Source organism: Adiantum capillus-veneris, chromosome 24 (genome assembly GCF_014529385.1).
Source record: "Adiantum capillus-veneris isolate H3 chromosome 24, ASM1452938v2, whole genome shotgun sequence".
Lineage (NCBI taxonomy): Eukaryota > Viridiplantae > Streptophyta > Polypodiopsida > Polypodiales > Pteridaceae > Adiantum > Adiantum capillus-veneris.
Window position 1 is genome coordinate 64,604,873 of NC_140954.1, and position 15,005 is coordinate 64,619,877.

General features: G+C 43.0%; 1 pseudogene; it reads left to right on the plus strand.

Annotated features, from left to right (window-relative positions):
- The first annotated feature begins 5,146 nt into the window (after nt 1-5,146).
- On the plus strand, nt 5,147-5,584 carry LOC147426487 (oleosin G pseudogene; annotated as a pseudogene).
- Nucleotides 5,585-15,005: the final 9,421 nt, after the last annotated feature.

The window sequence follows — 15,005 nt, forward strand, 5'->3', positions numbered from 1 at the left end:
GTTAAAATTTATGTATGTACTTGGTGTATGCTTTGGCAATTCAAAACCTTAGTTGCCACTCCTCTTAGCCTTTGAGAATCGGAATTTAAGTATCTACACCCACGGCTCGAAGTGGTTAATTATAGAGAGTAGAGGAGTAGGTCTAACATAACAGAGTTGCCGAGGGTTAGCTCCTTTCGGACTTCTTATGGCTCAATAATGGTAAAGCCGTAGGCAAGTCTAAAAAGACTCCATTATTAAGTCCACAGCTCCCGAGGTGTGCACCATCCCCCACATAGTGGGCTCAACAAAACCGATAATAGATCCTAGTTCCACTTACCCTAATATAATTAACAACATCAACCATTTATAGGCTACTTAAGGACCTCTCTTCTTAAGCAAGGAAAGAGAAACCAAATGCTCTGATACCAATGTAATGGAATTAGCCTTTTAACTTGAGTTGGAGCGGATAGTAAATAATATATTGAGCATTTCCTTGAGTATTCTTTAGTGTGTAGATATATAGTGAGAAAGAAAGTGCTTGGATAGGGAGAGCAACACTTAACACATTACTTCATTAACATGGCATGATCAATACTTGTAAAAGAGAGTGAGAGTTTAGAGAAATTGACACCAATAGAGGACCGGATTAGTTGGAGCCGGTTCCCCCCTCTAGTAGGCATTTGTATTATAGATTCTTCCATGACGGAAGACTTGTTTACAATACAACTGTTTGTGTTCCTTGAGACCTTCTTGATGAGATGAAGATGGTAAGCTTCACTCACCAAGCATTAGCATAACTACAACAATAAACATGATTAGCATGAGCTTGAAAAATGCCCAGCCTCAATCCCAAGACCTCAAACACCATGAAAGGTGAGGAGAGCTAGCAAGGAGTGAGGAAGAAGAGAGAATTAGAAGTAGCTCTACTAGAAAGAAATAACCCCTTGCACATAATCACTCATAGCTCTTGTAGCATAACTTAGCATAGAGTTAATGGAGATTAGAGAGATTGATAAGCAAGCATAAGCATTCTCTTGTGTGGATTTGCATCCATAGCCAAGAGCTTGTGGTAGTAGGCACTCAACTTCTCAAGCTTGGAGAAGGAGATGGAATCCTTGCTTCACAAGAGTGTGTGAAGGGAAGAATGAAGGAGAGAGAGGTCGTGGGAGACTCAAATGAGAGAGAGAGAGAGAGAGAGAGAGAGGGAGAGAGAGAGAGAGAGAGAGAGCTAGGTCGACCCCCTTTCCTAGGATTCCTTTGAAGCTGATTGGGCCATGTAGCCCTCTAGCCAATGAGAGCTGGGCTCCCTTTGGGGCAAGGTGTGTAGCCTCTTGACAAGTGTCCTTCTTTCCCTTTGTGAGGCTAAGCTAGCACCCCCCTTGCTTAAGCACAGCCGCTGCTTAAGCACAACCCCTACTTGCTTGAGTAGTGTGTCTCTACACTTGACAAGTGGCCCCTTTCCTTTCATAAGGGTATGGGTCCTTGGTGAGGTGCTCACTTACTATCTACCTCCCCCCTTTGTAGGGCTCGCCCCCTCTTTAGTAGCAAGTTCTTTGAACTTGGTAAGCAGGCAGCCCCCCTGCTTAAGCACAGCCCTAGCTTAAGCAAGCTACCCCCTTGCCTGCTTGGACTTTAGTGACTAAAGAGTAAAATTTTAAAGACTATGTCTTAAAGCTTTTAACACTTACCTTTGGAGGCTTTAATGAAGACAACCCTAAGTTCTTTTGCTCCATTAGTTAACCTTTCTCTTTGATAGACCTTTTCTCATATGGGCCCCTTTACCATTGGCCCCGTGCTTAAATAGATCTATAAGAACATCTATATCTTAACCCTTGTTCCCGTTTATTCTCCCACATTAAATGATCAGTTTAATATGAGAAAATCATTTGGGTTGGTCAGTTATTAGATTTTATGACAACCCCTTGGCAGCTTATGGACTTCTTTTCTTGAAAGTGCAAGTGTGATGGTTCCAAGAATTGACCATCAACACTTTAATAAGTGATTTAAAAATCACGAGCTGGGTCTTATCCCAAAACTGTACCCATATAGACACTCGTAATGCTAAAAATAGGAGATCCACTGACGTTGGAATCGTATCCCGTGGGAGGTGCCCCTTAAAAGGGGAATGAAGCTTGGAGGTTTTTTTTTAAAGCAAGAGTGCAGGAAGCGGGGCCTTGTAGGGGCGAACCCGAAAGCCTCTTAGAAAACTATTTACTGCATGGGAGACGTCCGCCAATCCGATGGTCAGAGCAAGCCCTTGAGCCGGTCGCGGTCGGCGGGCGCTAGTAGCTTAGTCAAAAGAAGCCATCGTACAGCGCTTGGCAAGGCACGGCAGCCGACCACGAGCCAAGCGGACCCGAAAATTAATCAAATGTGGTTAGCGCCTATTTTGAAATCCGCATGGGCGGCCCTTAAGTGTGAGCGTCCCTTTTTTACTTGGCTCTACCTTTTTCCTCCTAAGTAGGGGGTTCCCACCGAGGTGGGGTCGGCTTTTGAAACTTCTTTTCTACAAAATACTCATTGGGCATTAAATGCCTTGGAGGTGCACACATACACACACAAAATTCTGAACCGCTGCAGGGATTACACAGAATGAGAATGCACTTGGAGCAAAAATTGATTAAATGATTACGTGCTTTAAAGGAGCCGGATTTGAGCAAGGAGATATTTGATAGAAAGATCTTGAGACAAGCTATGCACACACATCAATTGCAAATGCTAATTTTGCTAAAATAAGAAGCAATTATTGAATGCAAAATGAAAGTTTTTAATGGAAAATTAATGAACTTTGATTCTAATTAATCTTCCAATTAGCCAGTGAGTAGTGGCCCAAGAGTCTTCAACTCGAGAACATGCTCATGCTAGCCAATGGAATACTAATTAGGCATGTGGTATGCAATAGAAGAGCAAACCTAATGGATCTAGTTAATGATGATTAAGGAATGCTAATTGTACAACGCGCAAGTGCATAATACAAAACCTAGCTAGCATACTTGTGGCTCTGATACCACTTGATGGGAATTGGATCGTGCTAGCTAGGGTGGATGAAAGAGAAACATAGTGCAAGTGTGTGAGCGTGTGTAAGCAAGATTATCACTCAAGTGAATTAGGTTTCAAGATTGATTAGCTTGAACTCATAAACACAATCTTGAGTATTGACTTAGCTTAGCACAGGCTCACCATAGACAAGCATGTAGTGCAAACTTGAATTGTGTGTTTATTCATCAAAGTGAGCTTTAAGTAGCTCTACAGCTTGACTCCATTACATGTGGGATAATTCCTCCTCTTCCCACTTTCACTCAGACTTTAAGACAAAACCCACACTTTACAAGAAGAGCCTCTTGATTCGAATGTGATTCTGGATGCTTGTTGGTGGAAACTCCAATGTAATAGAAAACAAAAAAGCAAGATTTGTAAGTAAAGCGCATCGGGGGTATCTGCCCTCCCCCGTTGTATTTCTTTTCGGGTTGACCTATCTCTTCAATGCTTAAACAAATTTTTATGTTCATGTATAACAACAAGTGTACTATAGAATTTTTCTTATAGAGGCTCTTAGCAAAAGAAAAGGATGGATAGAATGGAACCATGAGCATTGCACCCACCACTTCCTGAGCACAATAACCGTCCATAAAATTGGCTTTAGGAACATTATTGTTGTAGATTAGGCCAAGCCCCATAAAATTGACTTTAGTAACATTATTGTTGTAGATTAGCAAAGCTCAAAAAGGGGATTTTTTAACTTTATCTAATACAGAGTTAATTAGGATCTCCTCCCCTCGTGACTAAATGGCACGGGGCCTTGAATGAAGACCCCGCCATGGGATCAACAGCGAAGGGCGACCGGTGGGGATCTCAAGGCGATCGAACGGTGAAAAAAAGGGGCAGTGGGTCACCCCCAAGGATTCGAACTCAGACGGTTGTTGTGGCAGTAGCCCAATGAGCTAATCGTGCACCTGTGTTCATTTCACTGAAATGGATGCGTGTTTGTGTATACTTATGCTTGTCTAAGTTTACACCTAGGATGTCCGAGTTTACAAAATATGTTCGAGTTTATTTTTTAAACATCGAACGATATGGCGTGTCTCTGTTTTTGTGCGTGGAGTTCTCCTCCATCGATCCCATGGCGAGGTCTTCATTCAAGACCCCGTGCCATTTAGTCTTGAGAATCTCCTCCCAACTTCCAAGCATCGTGTAGTGCAATCATTCCATTTATGATTGGTTGGAACCGCAAGGCCAAGGTATTTGAAGCTCTCTACCACTTCAAAGGGCTCGATATTGTACACAATGCATGGCTTCTCCTTCTCTAGCGGCAGCTAGCTCCTCATTCAGAGTTTTCAAAAGCATAACCTTTGTTTTGAAGCCATTCAGAGTCCACGAACTACCCAAGAAAAAGCTTTTCAAAACAATTATAAGCTTTTGTGCATCTTCTGAAATATGGATATGAGAGAGAGAGAGAGAGAGAGAGAGAGAGAGAGAGAGAAGAGAATTCAAGTTTTAATAGTGTCAAAATTCGTTCAACAAAGAGAATTTTTAGCATTGTAGCAAGAGACGTCAAAGGAATGAGTCTCAAAATCAAGACTACACACACACACACACACACACACACACACACACACACACACACAAAAAAGAAAAAGAAGGTGGTAATAAACTATCTCAAGAGACCTTAAAGATATATCGGACGAGGAGAGTGGAACTCAAGACCTGGTATTCAAGAGGGAAATAGCATAACTAATCTACCACACTTTATATCATATTCCTCTTTTTATTAGCACGTGCACGCGCCCACATGCATGCACACACAGACAAGAGAAGAAAGATAAAAGTCCTAGGAACGATCTCAAGTGACTTCCCATACCTATTTGGACGAGTCTTGAACTCAAGATCTATATTGAGAGAGAGAGAGAGAGAGAGAGAGGAGGGAGGACGGGCCAGAACATCAAGTTTCAAATAAGCAACAAATCATTTGGGTGTGCCACGTAAAGACGAACGGCCTATGGCCCCATACTGCACAGAATGACGTTGCCCTCTCTTCCTCTCTCTTCCCATTCCCCTGCCCCTCAATATATAACGTCGCTCTTTTCCTTGTCTGCGCTCAGTAGAGATACTCCTTAGCCATCCCCACCGACACAGTAACAGCGCGCCAAGCCTATACAGACTTCCAATGGAGCAATATGGTCGTGGCGGGCGTCAGCGGCAGCAGGGCCACGAAAGCATCATCGAGCGTGCCCGCAAGCACGCTCCTGCATCCAGCCAAATCATTGGCTTCCTCGCCCTCCTCATCACCGGTGGCGTCTCTCTCTTCATCGGAGGCCTTACTGTCACTGGCATCGTCATCACCCTTGTGCTCCTCACACCTGTCTTCCTTTTCTTCAGCCCCATCCTCGTTCCTGCAGGTATTGTGTTGTTTCTGTGTGTGGCCGGCGTGCTCACTGCCGGAGGTGCGGGTGTTGCTACCATGTCTGTGCTCTCTTGGGTTTACAATCACTTCAAAGGACAGCACCCACGGGGTTCCAATCAAGTAGAGGGCGCTGAGCAAGTTCGGCAAAAAGCTCGAGATGTAGGTGCGCAAGCCCAGAGCAAGGCAGCCCCAGGTGCTTAGTATTCATAACCTCTCAAAATAGGTCATTACTGAAAATTGCAGTTTGCTCTGTACAGAGATAAGTGTGATATATTAGCTTTTATGTAAAAATCTCTCTATATCTCTCTCTCTCTCTCTCTCTCTCCCCCCCCCCGCCCCCCCCCGCGCGCAAGTGTGGTAGATTGGTTATGCCACTTCCCTCTTGGATAACACGTTCTGAGCTCAACTCTCCTTGCCGGATAGATGTTTAAGGTCTCTCTCTCTCTCTCTCTCTCTCTCTCTCTCTCTCTCCAAGTGTGGTAGATTGGTTATGCCATTTCCCTCTTGAGTAGAGGGTTCTAAGTTCAACTCCTCTTCTGATAGATCTTTAAGGTCTCACTGGATGGTTTCCCATGACGTTAAAATTCTCTCTCTCTCTCTCTCTCTATATATATATATATATATATATATACAAACACATTTCCAAAGACTGGCGCCATTTTCTGTATTTCCAAAGTTACAACTCCCCAAAGTGTAGAATTCAAGTGTTAACTTTCATGGTTTTCAACACGAACAATTCAGTGTACCTTAGTTTTCAATGTTGAATTAATCCTCATAAATAGGTCATTACTGAAAATTGCAATTTCCTCCCTACAGGAGGTAAGTGTGATGTATTAGCTCTTATGTAAAAACTACCTCTCTCATCTCTCTCTCTCTCTCTCTCTCTCTCTCTCTCTCCACGCACGCAAGTATGGTAGATTGGTTATGCCATTTCCCTGTTCAATAACATGTTTTGAGCTCCTCGTCGGTTAGAGATCTCTCTCTCTCTCTCTCTCTCTCTCTCTCTCTCTCTCTCTCTCTCTCTCTCCACGCGCGCAAGTATGGTAGATTGGTTATGCCATTTCCCTGTTCAATAACATGTTTTGAGTTCCAACTCCTCGTCGGTTAGATCTTTAAGGTCTTTTGTGATAGTTTCCTATGGCGTTAAATTTCTCCTCTCTCTCTCTCTCTCTCTCTCTCTCTCTCTCTCTCTATATATATATATATATATATATATATACACACACACACACACACATTCTCAAAGATTGACGTTCCTTTCGGTATTTCTTTATTATTGTTTCGTAAAGATACAAGTCCCCAAAGTGTAGAGTTGCATTATAACTTTTGCGGTTTTCTTTTTTTTTTTCCATAAAAGGTGCTAGGTGGTTATATTAGAAAAAAAACAAGTCCCCAAAGTATAGAATTGCATTGTAACTTTTGCGGTTTTCTTTTTTTTTTTCCCATAAAAGGCGCTAGGTGGCTATATTAGAAAAGAAACAAAGTTACATAATCCTGGTGAGACGGGTAAATTACAATTTGGTTTTCCTCCGGGAGTTGCATAGGGGGGGGATACTCTTCCATAATTTAAAGCAGTTGTCCAAAATTACAAAGGCTTTTTCAGGCGGATTACAATGACTTAGCAACCAGAGATGTTTCTTCATACAAAACACAGTTTCCATGCCTTTGTAGTCACCATCGACTACAATCCGGCAGTGAGCTGAGGACATCTTGGAGGTGCGCGATGAGTCGAAGGCTGTTGAAGTGTTGTCTTCTTAGTTTTTCTTCTTCAGACCTGCAATCGTCATCATTCGTTGTAAGTGCATGTACGAGCCATCTAGCAGGACCTCCCGTTGCTTGTTGATTTTCACACTGTTGTAAAAGCCCATACACTCAGGACTTTTCGATTGGCCCCGTATATCTTGCATTGGTCAAAATCTTGAGTTGGTTAACCTGCAAGGAAAAATGAGCAAAAGAGTGTCATCAAACTTTTAGTCTGGAAAGCATCTTGTAAATCGTTCCTTTCAAGCCAGATTAACCAGAAAAATTCTCCTCTGATCCTGTTCCAAATAACCGAAAAAACTGAAATTGAATCACCAAGAAGAAATTGTTTCTAGTTGGGGGTGGAGCCCAGAGCACTAATTAAAGGGGACAGAATAGTAGAATTAGTTGGACAGTTCATGAAGGGGTGGGGGGTATGCTCTTCAGTTTGCTAGAACCTGTCCAGTGCCCATTCCAGCAGCCCTCATTTTGCAGCCTGTCCAAACTCCTTTGTGAAGGATGAGCCAAAGAAGAACCGAGTGTTTTGCTGGGATTCCTTTATTCCATATCTTCTGAAACTTGAAGATCCATTGCTTCCTTGTCATAGCAACATTCCATTTCTTATTGAGAGTGGTGTGCATGGGTACCTGAAGATTAGGTGGCAGGTTCGGGGGATGATGAAGAGTGATGCCGTTAGCCCAGTATAGGGCATTGGGAGGGATCATGTGTTGATGAGAGGGGCTATTCCAGATCTTTTGGGAAGGAGGACTTCCTAGTATCTAGCAATGTTAGTTCCCAAGGTTAAGTTGATGGTGTATGAGGAGTTTCGAGTGGGTGAGCCATCTTGCCTCTACTGAGTTCCACAGGTCTTTCCAGACATTTATTCCTTTGTTGTGAATGTGTCTTGCAGTCCGAGCCTGATCTTGGGAGGGTAGGGGGATGGGGGGGGGGGGGGGGGGAAGACCACCATAATGATTCTTGAGCTCTAATGTGGAGGCTGAACTTGGAATCCCAGTTGATCCTCAGAATAGGTCTATACCTTTTACAGGCTATCCACAGTGATTTGAGGAGATCTGATCCCTTTGCAGATGATTCGAGAGGGCCAAAGAAAAGGGTGAACCATGGGATATTGGTTACTCCTTGGGACTCCTTTTAGTTGGAACTTATCCAAGTTCCGAAACAAAAGGGAGGCCCATTCTTCCTCTGGTTGATCTAGGTCAGTCCAGTCGTTTATGTTGGTGAGGCCTAGTCCTCCTTGCTCTTTGGGGAGACAACAGAACTCCCACTTAACTTTGGCTATCCCTTTCTTGAGGGGGTCACCTGTCCAAAGGAAGTTCTTGCAAACCCTAATGAAGTCCTTTAGGTGATCATCAGGGGGTCTCCGGCAAGAGAGGAAGTATAAAACATAACTGGTGATGAAGTGTTTGATGACTAGCGCCCTTCTTGCTAGATTAGCTTGAAACTTCAAGCCATCAATTCAATTTGGCTGAGAACTTTTAACCCAACTCCATCTCTACTTCATGGTGACTTTGTATCCAAATGGTATTCCTAGTAGTCAAAAAATTACTCAGTCTTGTAGGATGGAGCATCATGTTCAGTGATCCAACTAGGGAGGGGGCAGTGAGAATCCCTGATACCTATTTTAGTGTGGTTGATTTTGGAGCCTAATGTCGTGCAGAATACCTTTAAGCATTCCCAAAACTGGTAGAGAGATTGTTCGTCGTTGTGAAGGAAGTCGTTGGTGTCGTTCCGCAAACTGTGAGAGACATTGTTGTCTACCATTAGACAAGGAGATGCCCTTAATAGACCCTTCGGCCATTTTGGCTTTAACTAACCAGTTGAGGGAATCAGCCGTTGTGGAAAATAAGAGGGGAGTTGTTGACCGCTGGGTCAACAACACAACATAACTCAAGTTTCGTACCAAAGTCTTATCTTTTGCGAGTTATGAAATGCTGCGGATTATGGCTATAAACGTCATTTGTAATGAGTAGTTATTCCAGTTTCAGAAGCCGGGGTGCAATGGCACTTCCAGATTGTAAGTACAAAGCCATTTGACCCTTTCAATTTTGTTCAATTTTGAAAAAAACATCGTTTGAGGCCTCAAAATTCATCCGGAAGTTAGGGGTGTCTAAAAGCGACAATTTACGAGAATTGTGACGAAACGGTTGCGGTTTTGGACATAGTTTCGACTTTTCCCTAACCAAAGAACTTGAACACAGTGGACTAAGTCTACTTGAACCAAGAAAAAGCTCTTAAGCCCAGAAATCATGTCTACCCTAGATTCAAACGCAGCTTACACAAGCTTGGAGATCCCGACGATAGAGGAATATCCTCCCACAATGGATCTTCCAAACTTGCAATTGACAAAGACCCATCTTGTTGAGAGAGTTTGGATGATTGGTCATGAGAGTGAAGGACTATATAGATACATTGACGACAATGAGGTCAATTTTTATAGGTGCTCAGATCCATACCAAGAAGAGATAACGGATTACAAGCTCTTATATGTTTACACATACGGAGTCGACTATCAATGGAGATCTATAGTTGTCAACAAGTATGGACGAGAATACAGAGTTGTAGAAAGCACAAATCCACAGACTGTACTAGAAAGAGGTGGATATTTGGTCAATGAAGGACCACAAATGCCTCAACCAAACACGAGAATTCCTATAGGAATTCCAAGAAGAGAGCCACCAGGATTCCCTTCAAGAGCGATAACGAGAGAAGGATTGGGAGAGTCTCTGGTTAGACTTGTAGACAATCGACGAGTTAGACCATCCCAAGTCCAGAAATGGGTAAACAGAAAATACTCCGGATATGAAGATCCGAGAGATCACGTAGCGGCTTTTAGAAGAGTGATTAGAGCAGAGGAAGTTTCAGATTTTGCGACACAGTTTGCAGGATTTGGATTGACTCTAGAAGATGATGTAGCTACTTGGTTCGACTCGGTGGAAAAATGAGATTTTGAGACCCTAGATGAGCTGTTTGAGGAGTTTATTGAAGAATTCTCGCCAAAAGGCATTGCTCACAACACGGTCTTGCAAATCCATAGATTCAAACAGAAAGAGAATGAATCAGTACGCAAAGCATCATTACGGCTCAAGAGATATGTTAAGCTCTGTCCGAGAGCGGAATTACCTACGCAAGCACGACTGATGCTGATCTTTATCCAGGGAATGAGACATGCGGGCCTTCAGAAGGATCTGCATATGATAAGGAGGACGACGCTAAACGAGTTGATCAAAGAAGCTCTTTGTCTAGTGGATAACTGTGAGGCATACAAAGAAAAGTACTTAAAAAGTCAAGGAGATGACACATCCTCTCAGCACAGTGTTTCACAGATAAGTGAGTCCATTGCCAAGCCAACGGCACCTATTGATCAAGAAAAGCTTATCGACAACTTGGTCAAGAGGTTGATTCCTCTTGTAAGGTCTGATTCGGGAGAGCCGAAGTGGTGTGAAATTGAGAGAAAATGGACGAACCATACGGAGGAAGAGTGCTATTATAGCATGGAAAATGCTAGGGAGAGGTATGTACAACCTGTTCCAGTAGCACCTACTCCACCTAGATACATTACGGGGAATGCGCGAGGACCAGTAGGAGTTTTAAGGCCACAGCTCTTAGGACAACAACCTCCGCTGCCAGGTGCTAGAATGCAGATAGACATGAGATACATGCCAATGATGAAAGCATCAAATAAACCAACGCCAGTACCATCTACAATGTGGTATAGCAACCAAAGTGAGTACTACCCTTCGGAGCAACAAAATGTGAGAGAAACACATGGAGTGGTGAGGCCGATACAACCTCCACCTCCTGGGTTTCAGTCGAAAGAAAGAAGGTATGAAATGGACGAAAGGACATTGCGATTCATTGCAAATAGCGGCTTATCTAGGTCAAAGCTTGCTTATAGCCAAGAGGAAATGCTAAAAGAATCTCCTCAACCACAGACAGATTGTCACAAAAGTCGTGACAACCACTTGGTCAAACAATGTCCTCATACGGAGATCACTGAAGTAAATGCCTATTTTCTTGAGTGTGGCATCACTCACTTGATCCCCGATTGCCCGAAAAAACCAAACCAAATCAGGAAAATCACGACAAATGTATTAGGGATTGTTCAGGTCCCTAGTAGCTCAGAAAATGAAAATGTCATACCTGTTCAAGTGGTTACGAGAGCACAAGCTCAAAAGAAAGCTGATGAGAATCCGGAGACACAGAACACGGAAAGTGACATGAGTCCAAAGACAGATGAAGGACCAAAGACAGACGCACCTAGTCAGAAAACCAAGAGCAAACGAAATAGTTGGAAAGCTAGAAAGACTAGGATGAAAGCACGCAGGGAACGAGAGCAAAAATCCCTAGCTGAGAAGCTTACCGAAGCTCAGGAGAAGATAAAACAACATGAGGAAAAGGAGGCACCTTCTCTTACACAGATGGTTAAACCTCTAGAAGAACCATCCACAGATGAGAAACCGAGAAGTGCTAGTTCAGGAGGATCTGTGTTGGCAGAGAAGGTTAATGAGACATTAGATGCCCTCTTGAAAGCCTATGATGCGAGGCTCAAAAACAACCAAACCCAAGAACAAAGGTGGATGACATATCCCTATACGGAACTAGAAAAGCAAAGGTTTGAAATGTGCCATAAAATGATTCAAACAGCCCAAGCTTAACTAGAACCATCAGTTGCAAAACCTGAGGATGTGATCAGTGGCATGCCTACACAAGCAATCCCACCAAACCAGGAACTAAAAGAGCCAGATTCTAGTCATGAGCACATACCAAAACTCAAAGACCCAACATTAGAACCAAGGATAGTATTGAATACCACGGATAACTCTTCCGAGGGATTTCACCAAGCTATACCTGAGGATTGTAAAGAGATAGATGGTCTTGACGAATTGTGGAAACAAGTCAGAGAGGCCAATGAAGCCGATGACCTAAGAAGACGAGTAGACAAGACTGGTGATGAACGAGGAGTGTTTCTACCACCAATAGAGGAATTTGAGACTGGATCTCAAATGAATCTAGACATGCAATCGTGTTGGGGCGACAAAGGATCTGTACAATCTATGGATAGTCAACCCCATTCGCTAAGAACACTACCATCCTACATGGGAGAGTACGAGACCAAGTCAGATGTGGTTGCAGTCCCATCAAAGAGACTGTCTCCCAACAAGGCCATCGATTCAAAGGGGCTAGTAGATATTCTATCTACCCCAGTCACCTGTACAATAATGTTAGCCGAGTTGCTCAGAATAAGAACAAACATGTGGGCTAATGTGGGTAAATGTCTAGAGAAATTTGGTGTAAAAACCCCAATGACTCAAATCGAGGAAGGCATCAAAGAGCTTGAAATGCCTCAACTAAATACTAGGCCAGGGCCATTAAACAAGGTAGGCAAGTATTACGAGGGAGAAGATGGAAACACCACCCTTCCTGTGGAATTCAATGGTGTACAAACCATGGCAATCCTTGACAGTGGAGCTGGTGTGGCCATTGCAACCCAAGAGGTTTGGAAAAAATGGGGAAAACCTGCCTTGAGATCCACACGAATGACCCTGCAGCTTGCAGACGGACACAAGGAAAAGCCCCTAGGACTGCTAGAAAAATAAATTGTTACTTCTTGTGGCATTGAATATGAACACACTTTTGTTGTGGTTAACTTTGGCAAGAAGAACAACTATGAAATCTTTCTGGGAAGACCATTCATGCGACAATTGAAAATGGTCCAAGATTGGGGTTATGACCATATATACCTGAGACATATGGAAACCATAACAAAGGTAAACTTGAGGGACCATAGCTATAGGGATGTGACGAGAACACCGGTTGAGGAGTTTGATTCCGCCACAGTAGCAGGATCAGAACTTCCAGCTTGGCTAGGTAAGCCTAAAGAACTGTGGATGTGTGGAGCTTTACAATGTGGTAGCTTGAAACGTGAGGAATGTATCCTAGAACGGGTTATAGAGGATATGGACTATATCCCAGAACCATTTCCTGAAGAAGAGTTAGAGCCTTTTGGATGGGAACACATCTTGGCTACTCTGGACGTGTGCGCCGTGGAGGATGCTCCCACAACAAAGTTTTGTGATAAAAATGGCTATGATGTCGTTCCTTATTTTGCAATGAGTGTAATCCAGGAAAACGAAGAGATCCAGACATCAACAAGCTCTCGAAATAAGGAGCAAACAAAGAAATGTGGAGAATCAAAAGATGAAGAAGACGATGAGTTCTATGACTCTGTAGAACACTTCGAGCTTCAAGAAGATCAACGACCCGGGAATCAATGTCATCGCTACACGAATAAAGTGCATCAAAAGTGGATTCCAAAGTCCTCGGTGAAGACACAGCCACCACAAGCATCCTCATACATGGCTCCTAATAAGGATGCAAAGACTCAGCTAGAAGGAATACGACCAGAGCAACGAGCTAACAATGCTCTAATCAATAGGCTAGAAAAGTCCTCCAAGAAACTACCACCCACGAGCAAACAGACAATAACTTTCCACTACCAGCCAAAAAATCAAGGGAAAGTACAAGAAGTCAACCTTATTGAGGATAGTAGCGATAGTGATGAATCTTACGACATCCCCTATCATCAACTCAGGCCATCACTATCACCAACCCCTTCAGCAACAACCATGACAGGTCAAAAAAATAGGACAACAAGTCAAAGCCAAAAAGCTCGACAAATCTGGATACCAAAAAGCGAGATCGGCCAAAAATAGATATGGATCAAGAAGACAATGATCTCTAATGACAAATTACAAGATCCAACATCAAAACAAAACAAGGAAAGCCTGAATCCCGTCCCCAACCAAGCGTACAATGGCTGAAGCAAAGACCACTGTTGACTCACACAACAAAAAGGTGGATCCCAAAGAAGTCTATTCAAACACAAACGAAGCATGGGCAAGTATGGGTTCCCAAACGAGAGCCAGCAACAAAACAGCCAAAAATCGCAAAGAAATGGGTCCCAATGAAGACCAACAAAAGTGTTGTCAGTGCATCGCCGCTTGAATTCTTACAATTCTTCCTACACTTACATTACAGTTAGAAGAGAGAAAGTCACTTCAATCAAGCAACGATACAGGATCTCCAAGGACCATTACATTGCTTAGAATAGGAAGCCTCGCCAACAAATGCCAATAAGCAAATTGCTTATACCCACATCTTGCACAACATAAATCTTTTCCATGCATTGGCTGTGTATGCATAATAGGGCTACATTACAAGGCCTTCATAGGCACAACTTTTACTTGCCCAAGCACAACACATACCCTTTGCGATACCCTGTCGTAAAGGATGACTCCAAATAGGAAGGGGGGAGGCATTTTGAATGCGGACCTAACATTATGACTATTAGAGGGCAATGTTTTGTGAGATGCATTGAATTTTTACGTTTTATTGTGATATTTTTTGACGAAATTTAGAGTATATGCCCTCATAGTAGTGTTACAGAGGAGTATGGGGACAAAATCCATATATGAGCCCCTAGGGACATGTGTATAGTGTACATAGCATTTAGATTTCTATTTAAATGATTTTTCTTTTTTTGAGTTGTTTTAAGATTTTCTTTGTTTATTATTAAGAAAAAATAAAAAAATCCATAATCCACATGAAGAAAAGACTGACGAGAGGCCTGCGCACTACAAAGAGAAGAAGGTACAGGAAAACGAAGTATGTCTCAGCAGCCACTACAACAGCCGAAGAACTTGTCACAAAGCAGTGTCAACATGCAACCGATAAGTCATACAAGTCAAAGTCGAGTAGCTACGCCACAAAATGAGCGAGGTGTTAGTCCCAAAGCTTCAAGTAATATTCTCTGTGGTCTAAGCGTCTTAGCTATTCTAGGTACTGCTCAAGCTGGAAGAGT